The following is a 12,392-nucleotide window of genomic DNA, read 5'->3' as shown; positions in this document are numbered from 1 at the left end:
CCCAGGACATGCAGATGAGTGGGTGAGGGGGCACACAAAATAAATAGCAATCCTCCAAATATTGAGGAAAAGCATTATGATATGCAAGCTTTGCTTCATTCCATGTTCCTCAAGTGAAGGTAACAGCTTCAAAATTTCCATTTCCTCTCATATTTCCCAAACCTATCATTCCAGTAAAAGAATGAAATGATATTGTGCTGAGATAACTTGTATCTAATGACTCTTATTTTTATGCCATACATATGTAGGCAAATTATCCTACAATTTCACATTTAAATAAAAGCATAATACCTAACACTCTATACTGGCCAAACAGAATTTTGAGTAATTTCCAGTTCTTGTCGGTGGATTTGGATTAAAAATTTGATAAAATATATGGAATTTAAGGACAATGAAGTCAATAAGTCATCTGAAAACATCCTGCATGAGAAATAGGTGTTTTAAGTTGATTTTTTGGATTAAAAAAAGAGGATTCTAAAGAAAAGCATGATAATTTATATCATTAGCAATTTAGCAATCAGTGATAACTGATTGCTAAAATTTATCTCTATGTGTAGATGTGTGTGTATATTCATGTGTGAATAAGTCTATGTGTGCCTAATCTATTTAAATAATAAAATTCTTGAGGTCATAAATCATGTTTACAAGCTTTTTAGACAAATGCAATACTCTATTCTTCATAAGAGTCTGCCAATTTTACAATATTGGCTTTTTATAATGGAGCCACATTCCGGCCAGAAAATTTAATGCTCTGAGCAAAGGGAGGAAGTTCCAATGTCTCTTTTTAATTACCTTTATTGCAAGATCATCCATACTTAAATCTGAACTGAATTTCACTTCCTCCAATGTCTCACGTGTGGTACTCTTATTAGTTTGTGGAAGACTGAACTCATTATCAAATCTAGGAAGTCACCAAAACATTCTGTGCATTGTCAATTGTAGTCTACTCTTCTGCAAACTCCATCATCCACTTACCCAGGTACATTGTCTTACATAAGCAATCAAACAGTATCCATTCTTTCACACAAGTCCTCAGGGTGATGCCCAAGATCTCTCTATCAAATGTCCAATAATAATACCCCACCAACATTTTCTAGTATAAGACCAGAAAACTATAGTTGGAGTTCAGTCATTTTGGTTCACATCAAAAGTCTGAAATTAACAAATTCTTCATTTTAACTTTGACTCCCAACACAGAACATTGTCTCCATCTAGGATGTATTCCTTCCTGTTGTTTATTTCTCCAAGAAGTCTTTATTGATTTATGAAAATTAGCAAACAAACAAACAAACAAACTCCTCTAACCATGCCTCTATCCTTTGTCACCTGGCTCTGATATCTACTATTTACTTTCCATATGAAAACCTTGGCACTACAGTACTTGTGTACTGAAAAGGATTTCAAAATGGTTTTAAGCTAATCCTCACATTTTACATTTAAAGAATATGTGTTTACACTAAGTTTAGGTACTTGGAGAGAAAGAGAAACAGGTAAGATTATTTTTTGACATACTGAGTATAGATGAGTAGGTGGATGAATAGAAAGGTGATAAAGAAAGAAAGACTATCAGTGATAAAATATATCTTGTGCGAATTTAACATTTCTATATACTCAAGCTAGGGAATCAACCTAATGGAACCCATTGCTAGTTAACTATAGAAAATTTTCTAGTTTTGGATTAATTGTGAAGCCAAAGTAGCCCATCCAGGCAGTTCCAGGAAAGAAAACTAATGATTTAACCTGCTTCAACTCAATTGTTTCCAAAGGCCTCGTGAGATCCATTGAGGACTGGTAACATCTGGAGATGGCTGAGAGGGACACTTACCTCCTTTTTCCTGACTTTATCTTTAAGGTAAAGAGTATGGATCAGAGCTATTGTCCTGGAGAAATCATAATTACATATGGTGTTCTCCTCCAACAGGGGAGTCTGCTGATACTCATAACATAATAGGTTTAAGAGAATCCTCCCGACCCCTGGGCACACTCTAACACACACATTCCAGGAAGGAGCTGGTGCAATATCAAACCACCTCCTGACTCTAACGCTAAGTATATCACTTCTGCCCTGGGGAATTGGAAGTCCTCCTTAAAAGCATTGGAGAAAGAATTGTTTACCAAGGGCAACCTTGGAGACTTCTGGGCCCCTACCTGGCAATTAAAATCAACTTACTGGCTCAATATCTGCCTTGCAATTCTCAGTTCACGCCCTTCATCACATTCTGCCCAAACCAAACTGATGTATATGCTGTCCCCAGAACACAACTTCTCCCTTGCTCATGGGGCTCTGAAGTCTTGGATTTCTCCCACTTTCCTTACTTTGACCCTCATCCTATCAGACCTTCAATCAGACCAAATTCTATGTCTCACTTGGAGCCACCATTGTCACCACAATCCAAATGTCTTTCTTCCCTGATATCTGCATCTAATGCTCATGTTCTCATTTTATCTAGCAACTAAATATTTACTTCCTTGATCAAAAATTTGAAGTTATATATTTCTTTCATACACTATACTATGTATTAATATTTCTTATTTCTTTATACCCTGCTTTTATCCACAACAAATTTTAAAATAAAATGAATTCATTTATTAGCTCAAACAACAATTCCTTATTGAGAAATTAACATTATGCCAAATGCTATGATAAATAAAAATCTTATTTAGATTCAAAATTTTCTATGTGCTTTAAAAACATCATAATGTGATACAGGGAAATGGCTCTGCTATTACTAGCTTTACAACTTTGAAGAGCTTTCTTGATAGGCTTGAGCTTCAGTTTTCTCATCATAAAGATGGTGTTAATGTGGCATATTCTGTAACAGTGTTTATGGATTAATAGCACAATGTATGTGAGGTGCCTGGTGTGTGGTAGACATTTACTCCATGGTAATTAGGGTTAGAGTAGTACAAGTACTTATTCGGTGCTTACTCTTTGCCTGAAATAAACATAGAAAATGCAATCTCTGGTTCCACAAAAGTCCACAGCCAATGAGAGACCTACATCACCTTAAATATTTGAAATCAAAGTAGCAATAGTGTCCACCTTTACTCTGGGAGCATGGATAGCACTGTCTTATTTCTGTAATGAATGGAGGATCTACATGCGTGCAAATGTGTGGCTATATAAACATAAAGAAAAGTATGGGAATGGTTTTACTGTGCTGCTTATTAGATAAAAGATGTTGAATATAGAAAACAAGTAGGGAGAGATGGAATTTTCTTCACACAATGACAGTTTTCTGTTCCTTGTAAATAGCACATATGACTTTCAACATCTTTATGAAGAAACAATCCACCCATTATACAGTTCACACATTTAAAGTATGAAATTCAATTATTTTTACTACATTCCTGGAACTGTGCATCCGTCATTTTTTAATATTTTCATTAACCCAAAATGATAAGTCATGCCCATTCACAGTCTCTTGCCCTTCTCACCCTCAACTTTAGGCAAGAACTAATGAAATTTCTTTTTTAAAATTTATTTATTTTAACTAGGTATATATGACAACAGAAGGCATTTTGATTCCTTGTACACAATTTCAGCATAACTTTTCATTTCTCTGGTTGTACATGATGTAGCATCACACCGTATGTGCAGTCATACATGTACCTAGGGTAATAATGTCCATCACATTCTACCATCTTGCCTGCCCCCATATGCCCTTCCTTCTCCCCCTCCCCTTTTCCCAATCAAAGTTCCTCTATTTTTCCCATGCCCTCCCCCAATATGGATCAGTATTCACTAATCAGAAAGAACATTTGGCCTTTGGATTTTGGGGATTGGCTTACTTCGCTTAGCATGATATTCTCCAATTCTATCCATTTACCTGCAAATGTCATCATTTCAATCTTCTTTAAGGCTGAGTAATATTACACTGTTTATATGTACCACATTTTCTTTATCCATTCATCTGTTAAAGGGCAGCTTGTTTGGTTCTGTAGCTTAGCTACTGTGAGTTGAGCTGCTATAAATATTGATGCAGCTATGTCACTGTAGTATGCTGATTTTAAGTTCTTTGGGTATAAACCAAGGTTGGGATAGCTGGGTCAAATTGTGGTTCCATTCCCAGTTTTCTGAGGAATCTCCATACTACTTTCCAGAGTGGGTGCACCAATTTGCAGTCCCACCAGCAATGTAAGAGTGTGCCTTTTTCCCCACATCCTCACCAACATTTATTATTGCTTGTATTCTTGATAATTGCCTTTCTGAAGAGAGTGAGATGAATTTTAGAGTATTTTGATTTATATTTCTCTAATTGCTAGAGATGTTAAAAAGTTTTCCATATGTTTGTCGATTGATTCTATTTCTTTTTCTGTGGAGTGTCTGTTCAGTTCCTTAGCCCATTTACTGATTGGGATTTTAACAGGAAAAATAACACTTCATGCTTTCACTAAAACCTTTATTTCATACCTTTATACTTTTCATAAAATTTGCATTTAAAAATATATTGCTAATTAAGACATTGGTCAAATGGAACTCATAGACTATAACCATTAACACAAATTTATTTTTATGTATTATGATCCCTCTAAACCCAATGGAAAACTTCCTTTTATTGTCCAAGATGAACCCTGAGAAGGTGTTGCAACTATTTTCATCATTTATAGATAACAGAAAGTCCTTGGAAACCTGTAGACCAAAAACTCAGAATAATTTAACAAACTCGCTGTAACCAAGAAATTACTAAAATGGGAAATCCATAATTAAAACAAAATCCCTTTGATTCCGAGTGTAAAAATCTTTCCCACATTCTACTATATATTTATAAACACAGGATAAATATGAAGAAATGGGTCATAAGTGAAAATGACTGTCACTGGCCTCCTCAGATGGTTTTCTACTTGGTGGGGGTTGAGGGGTTCACTCATTTTAACTGCTACATAGAATCATGGCATTAATATACCACCCTTTAGTCACATATTCAAAGAACAATCTATATGCTGTTTCAAATATTTGGCCACTTCAAACAATATGGCAATGAGCATTTTTATACCCTGCTCTTGTGTCTGTGGACAAGAGTTTTTTCTAAATGGTTTATCACAGTCAAATCTGAGTCCAAAAATACAAAGTATCTTCAACATTGAAAGATACTTAGAATCGCTAGAATTTGTCTCTTCTCTGTCCTAGCAAAATAAAACACACAAAAAAGCTTTAAATGTTTACTAATGTGTTAAGTATGTAATTGTACCTCATTGACAATTTTAATTTGCTTGTCATTGATTATGAGTGAGGGTGAGCATTTTTTCACATTATATGTTGCCTAATTTTCTTCCGAAATTATCTAAATATGTATTTTTCTATTTTATTGGTATATTTTTGCTTTTCAACAAGACTTATAAGATCAATTTTATTTTGTGCATATTAATCTTCCATTGATTAGGCACAATGAAAACACCTCCTAATATCTAGCTTAGTTTTCACTTTATGGGGAATATGTATGTATGTGTGTGTGCACACTTGCACTCACACACATGTGTTTGTGTCCATGTATGTTTAATAACAATCCTTTTCCTATGGTTGTGTCTTCTCAAAAAATGAATCTTTGAGATTGTTCAGTGAAGGTCACAGTGCAGTATACAAGGCTCTCTGTGTAGACTCTGTGTAGATTGCCTGCAACACTGCCCAGAGCCAGAGGTCAAGCTGCTGAAGATTTGTGCAGATCCTGACTGGTGTCTGCCAAGCTGTGTGGACTATCTTTTTTCACAGTTTCCTCCCCAATCCTCAGTGGCCTCTACTTTGATGCAGTGTGGATCTTTGTCCAGCACCTCACTTGTCAACCCTGTGGGAGCACAGCAAATCCATCTGGAGAGATTGCTCTCTGACTGCTGCCCAATGGCCATCATTTGCCCACTTGCCCGCCTTTTGCTTGCCCATTGCCCACCTCCTGACATCCACCAGCCAATGGCCCACTGTTTGCCCATGGATCGCCTGCTGCCTGCTGCCCATTTTTGCCTGGAAGTTCATTGTCAGAGCACCTGCAGGCTTGGTTACACACAGCTACAACCATCTTGGGACACTGGCCAGAGCCAGGGAGTCCAGGAACAAGGGGCCTGCAGGTTTGCTGCTGCCACCTCTGCCATTGTGGAGTGTAACCGACTCAGTTTGAGGTCACCTGCCAGGGCCTGGAGATATATTGTCGGGGTACCTGCACTGAGCTCTTCCTGGTGAATATGTTGCCATCTGGCTGCCTCTTTGCAGGGTTGTTCCTTTGTGTGAGCACATCCCTGGTGGTGTCTCTGCAAGTTGGAACAGCATTGAGATCTTGGGACTGCAGCAAGGCAGAGCCTGGGCAATCTGAAGCCCAGATCTGTCAGATTGCAGCTAGGTCTGAGTGGGCCAGTCTGGGCCTGACTAGCCTGTGGAAAGCTAAAGATGGGGGCAGTTCTCCAGAGGGAGCACAGGTTGGAGAAACTGGAGAGAACTTGGCTCTCTCCAGCTCAGTGAGTCCTGATGTGCACAGGGAAGGAAGGGGCCAGATACAATGGGTGGGAAGACTAGAAGAAGATGTGAGCATATCTTGCTATCAGCTCACCCAGCCAACCAGTCCAGCACCCACCAGACTGGAGCTACCATCAAAATCTAGACAATCCCACCCATCTGTGGAGAAGGGCAGCTGAGAAAATTTTTTGAAAGACAACGGAAGCAATTGTTCAAGTTTCCATTGAAACTTTTCTTTTTAATTTTTTATTATTTTTTAAATTAGTTGTAGATGGACAAAATACCTTTATTTTATTTTTTATGTGGTGCTGGGGATTGAACCCAGTGCCTCTACCACTCAGCCACAATCCTGGCCCTTATTATTATTTTTATTATTTTATTTTTCTCTCGCTCACATCTTTACCACCTTTGAATCCAAACATTTTTTATGCATCAATTTATTGAGGCATGGGATGTCTAAGTAGTATATTAGAGTTTTGTTGTGTAGTCTTATTTTTTATTATTATTTTTCAAAATTTGTATATATTTTTTCACTCACTTATCTGTCTCCCTGGATTCTCTTTCTCACTTCTCTCATGCTAACAGCCAACCCCTATTAATTCTTCCTTCACTCTTATTATAAATTGTTATGTCTTCTCTCCTCCCTCATAAACATCACATCTTACACTACTGTTCCCATTTGTCCAGCATTTAAAATAGTAAACTCTTTTAGCAAACTTACTATTCATTGTCGCGACCCCTTGCCCGCAAGGAAGACGCAACTCAGGAATCTTCTTTCAGCAGTTTATTCAGGCCCTTGATATTTCTTCTTCTCTCTCCCGGATGCCCCTCCCAGCCTTAATAAAGCATCTCAAGCCCCAATGCAAAGCTGCCACGTGGAGCTTTCTCATAGGGTGATAAGGGATTACGTGCCAACTCTCCAAAAAAGGAGTTGTTTATCACAGGCCACAGTGGAAGCCGGCGCCATCTTCTAATGGCGGCCACGGTCTATAGGAACGGCTCACCACAGTTCCCCCTTCTGTTTTATAAAACAATGCAGGAGAAAGTAGAGGTCCTATCCCACTGTGCAGAAGTGGCTGCAATGTATGGTTCAGTCCTAAGGAGGCGCCTTCCCCAGACCTGATCCCATATCAGCCAACGCCTTTTTTCGTAGGGCGGGGCGTGGACGTCAAACCCGCATGCAATAGGACATGCTTTCCTTGAGGTCCGTTGAGGGATCACTCAAGTGCAGTGCCTTGCCTCGCATCCTGCATCGTGACGACGATGAGAAGTAGGATAACACAGGTAGCCTGGTAATGATGACAAAATTTAAGTTGGCAACACAATCCCTAATCCCCAGAGGAAGGTAAAGAGTCTGTAGCCGAGAAGAAAGACCAGTCCTGAAACCCATCTGCGTGCAATGGTAACAAGACCTGCAGAGTGCAAGGGCTATTCAGTACCGGGAGAGCATAAAGAAGAGGACATGCCAATCCCAGTGCAATGTGAAACTAACTTGGGGTGTAATGGCCATGCCCAGAAATCACTGTTTAAGATGTGCAAGCCAGATTTGTGGAGAAATGCCATTTTCTAAGGCCGCAAGAGCCTGTACAATCATAGCTTTCTCTTGCGCATGGCGAGCTTTAAGGCGACAGAGAAGCCACAAACAAAGTACAACACCGAAGCAACACATTGCACCAAAAATGCCTACCCCCACCCACTCTTTGAAGAAGGAAAAAGCAGAAGATATCCAATCGGTGAATCGACCCAAAGTCACGGGATCGACACGGGTGCTATTCAAAACAGCAATCTGAGTTAGTTGAGACTGGATCAAGTTTTCTGCTTCCAAGGACCAGGTTCCGGATAGATATTCCCCGATGATGCGGGAGGCATTTCTGGAATCATAAAATCTGACAGAGGTTATACATAAATGTGCACGTTGGTCAACACAACCCAAATGTACTAGATCAGACAACTCCTCAACTTGAGCTTGAAGCAAATCTATCCTTTGATTAGCAGCCAAAATCCCAGATAAAATGTGTTGATTAATTTTACTTTGGGATTCAAGTACGGTGGATGTTTGTTGAATAACCTGATTAATAGTGGCAGCAGTTTGTACTTGGCTGGCCATGGCTACTCCAGCTGTAGCTGCTGCAGCAGCAGATACCGCCACAGCTGTCACTATAGCTGCCGTAATTCCAAAATCTCTACGGGTTCTAATCAATTCAACAATAGGAAAGGATTCTGGATCTGCAGTAACTGGGATCGGGACAAAGGTTGGAATTTTCATAATCACTGCCATAGTCCAGGAGCCATTCCAACACTCAGACAAGTAACAAGTAACATTAGAACAATTAAGCATCCCCTGTGATGTATCATTAGCCAAAAGAAACAGAAACGGATATTGGAGACAGACTGCTGCGGAGGGTAATGTAGCATTAGATAATTGTGAATTATTTGCAAAAATTTTAAGCCTCCTACCTCGCTCCGAGTCTTGGGTACTGCCAGAAACATTAAACAGCCAACTTTGGACTCCTAATATTTACCTGGGGAAACACAAGCGCGGACTAGACTAGCCCAATCTGAGGGAGTCATACAAAATCTAGTAAGTCCCTCCACCTGAGTGAGAGTGAAAGCGGCATCTATGCCATAAGTGCGGACGGATTCTGCCAAGGTTTTAACTATCTTAAAGTCTAAAGGCTCATGATATCTTCCCCTATTATTGTCCTGAAACACCGGGTAGGCAAGTCCCATATCGGTATTAACTGTCCTCCAAACTTGTGCATGAAAAGATCTCCCGGAACCTTGGCTCCCCCCCACATACGGGGGTGGGACAGCTGGCACCATATCTTTTTCTAGATATTTTACCTCCTCCTCCTCAGAGTTTTGTTGACTGATATTAGATCCCTCTCCCTTCTTGCAGTAGGCTTGCATGCCTTGTGTCTCCCTTTTCTTCTTTTTTACTTTTATCTTGTGTAGTTGTTGCAACAATATATCAAGGTCCTCAGAACACTCTGAGCCGCTTGTGTCCTCAGATGTTTTGAATTCGGTCAAGTCTGGATAGAGCCTTCTCCTATTTTTATCTTCAGGCTCTTTTGCCTTCTCACTACTGTTACTTTTGATACTCTCTGCCACTTCACTATGTGATCTTTCAGATTTTTCCTCATGTAGTTGTTCAAGAACAGCTTGACCCTCACTCACAGCTTCTTGGCATTTACCATCTGTAAGGCAACTACGGACCATTTTCCAAAGGGGTATCACCCCACCCTCTAATATGCCCTGCTCAGAAGCAAAGTCCAGATCTTTGCCTAATTTATCCCAACTAGGTACAGTAAGGCTGCCCGAAAATGCAAACCACGGTGCAGCGATATCTATCTTCTGTAAAAATCTCTGTAAAGTACTATGTTTCACTTCCAGGCCCTTGGAACGCAACAGGCCATCTAGGGCCAAGAGAAGCGGACTTGAAGATGCGGCACCCATGACACAACAACAAAAGAAGCACAAAAAACAAAAGCGAAAGTAGAAGCAAAAGTACACAGTGCAGCTGCAATAAAATGTAATGCTCTCTCTTTCTTTACAGAGGAGCTGCCCCGCTTTGGTCGTGGATCCCACTTACCTGGGACTAACCCCGCTTTGGTCGCGGATCCCACTTACCTGGGACTAACCGGTGCACCACCCCTGACTGCTGAAAGTTCTGGTTCCCGGGTCTCGGCACCACTTGTCGCGACCCCTTGCCCGCAAGGAAGACGCAACTCAGGAATCTTCTTTCAGCAGTTTATTCAGGCCCTTGATATTTCTTCTTCTCTCTCCCGGATGCCCCTCCCAGCCTTAATAAAGCATCTCAAGCCCCAATGCAAAGCTGCCACGTGGAGCTTTCTCATAGGGTGATAAGGGATTACGTGCCAACTCTCCAAAAAAGGAGTTGTTTATCACAGGCCACAGTGGAAGCCGGCGCCATCTTCTAATGGCGGCCACGGTCTATAGGAACGGCTCACCACAATTCATATTGTAGATAATAATTGAACACAACACCTATTGGAGCTACTTGGTTTAAGGCTGTATATTTTTTGCATTGAGTGTTGTTCATATTGGTCTCTCCCTTAAAGGTGAGGTACTGGAAGCCTTCAGGAACACTACAAGACTACAGGGTAGAAACTGTACTGCCTTAGCTTCATATCACTAGGTAGGAAGACATACAAACAATATGAAAAGACAAGGAAACAAAGCACCTCAAACAAATGAAGTTATTCCAACAATAGAATCCATAGAAAACATAGTAAAAGAAATATCAGAGAAGGAGTTTAGAAGGTGCACAGTTAGACTGATCTTTGAAATAAAGGATGGTATCATAGAGAAAATACAGGAAGTGAAAGATCACTTCAACAAAGAGGCAGAGATTATAAAAAGGAACCAAGCAGAAATCCTCAAAATTGAAGGAAAAATAAACCAAATTAAAAATCCAATGAAAAGTGTCACTAAGACTAGACCACTTGGAAGACAGAACCTCAGGAAATGAAGACAAAATATATACTCTTGAAAATAAAGTCAACTGTACAGACCAAATGGTTAGTTAACAATGAACAGAACTTCCAAGAAACATGGAATAACATGAAGACCAAATTTAATATTTATCAGAAAACACAAAGCTGTGGAAAAAGTAAACGAATGCACAACCTTCTCAATGATATAATATTAGAAAAATTCCCAAATCTAAAGAATAAAATGGAAAATCAACTATGAGAGTCTTACAAAATCCCAAAAGTACAAAATTTTACAGCAGGCCCAAAGCAAACAACATTATAATGAGAATGACCAACACACAGAATAAGGATAGAATTTTAAAGGTTGCAAGAGAAAAAAGCCAAATTATATATGGAAAAAACCAATTCAGATCTCAGCTGTTTTCTCAGTCCAGACCCTCAACACCAGGAGGTCCTGGAATAGCATATATCTAGCTCTGAAAGAAAATGGATGCCAACCAAGAATTTTATATCCAGCTAAACTAAGCTTCAGATTTGAAGATGAAATTCAAACCTCCCATTATAAACAAAAGTTAAAAGAATTCACAACTAGAAAGCCTGCACTATAGAACATTCTTAGCAATGTTCAATCAGAAAGAAATTGAAACTATAGCCAGAGCCACCAGAAGGAAATTGAAGAAGACCTTAGAAGATGGAAAGATTTCTAATAATCTTGGATAGGCAAAATTAATATTGTCAAAATGGCCATACTACCAAAACAATACATGAGGAGGAAATGAAAAAAAACTACCAAAGGGAGGACCACACCAAAGAGAAATCAATCAAAGGTGAAACCAAGTCAAGTTAAAATCCAAAAATAAACCCAAATGATCAGGAATACAAATCATATCTCAATAATAACCTGAATGTTAATGGCCTAACCTCATTAATCAAAAGACATAGACTGGTAGATTGAATTTTTTTAAAAGATCCAACAATATTCTATCTTCAAGAGACTCACCTCTTAGGAAAAGACATCCACAGACTGAAGGTGAAAGGGTGGGAAAAAACATAACACTCACATGGACTGCATAAACAAGCAGAGATTTCAATCCACACATCAGATAAAGTGGACTTCAAGCCAAAGTTAATCAGAAGGGACAAAGAAGGGCTTTTTATACTGTCAACAAGACATAACAATCTTATATATATGTATGCTCCAAACAATGGAACATCTATGTACAATAAACAAACTCTTCTTAATTTCAAGAATCAAATAGATTACAACACAATAATTCTGGGTGACTTTAACACTCCTCTCTCACTACTGGATAGATCTTTCAAACAAAAGCTAAACAAAGAAACTATAAAACTAAATAATACAATCAATAATTTAGAATTAATGAACATATATAGAGTATTTCATCTATCCATGGGTGAATACACTTTTTTTCTCAGCAGCACATGGATCCTTCTCTAAAATAGACCAAATGTTATGCCACAAAGTGACTCTC

Source organism: Marmota flaviventris, chromosome 5, assembly GCF_047511675.1.
Source record: "Marmota flaviventris isolate mMarFla1 chromosome 5, mMarFla1.hap1, whole genome shotgun sequence".
NCBI classification, from domain to species: domain Eukaryota; kingdom Metazoa; phylum Chordata; class Mammalia; order Rodentia; family Sciuridae; genus Marmota; species Marmota flaviventris.
The sequence above is the reverse complement of the archived record's forward strand: the minus strand, read 5'-3'. Positions refer to the sequence as shown.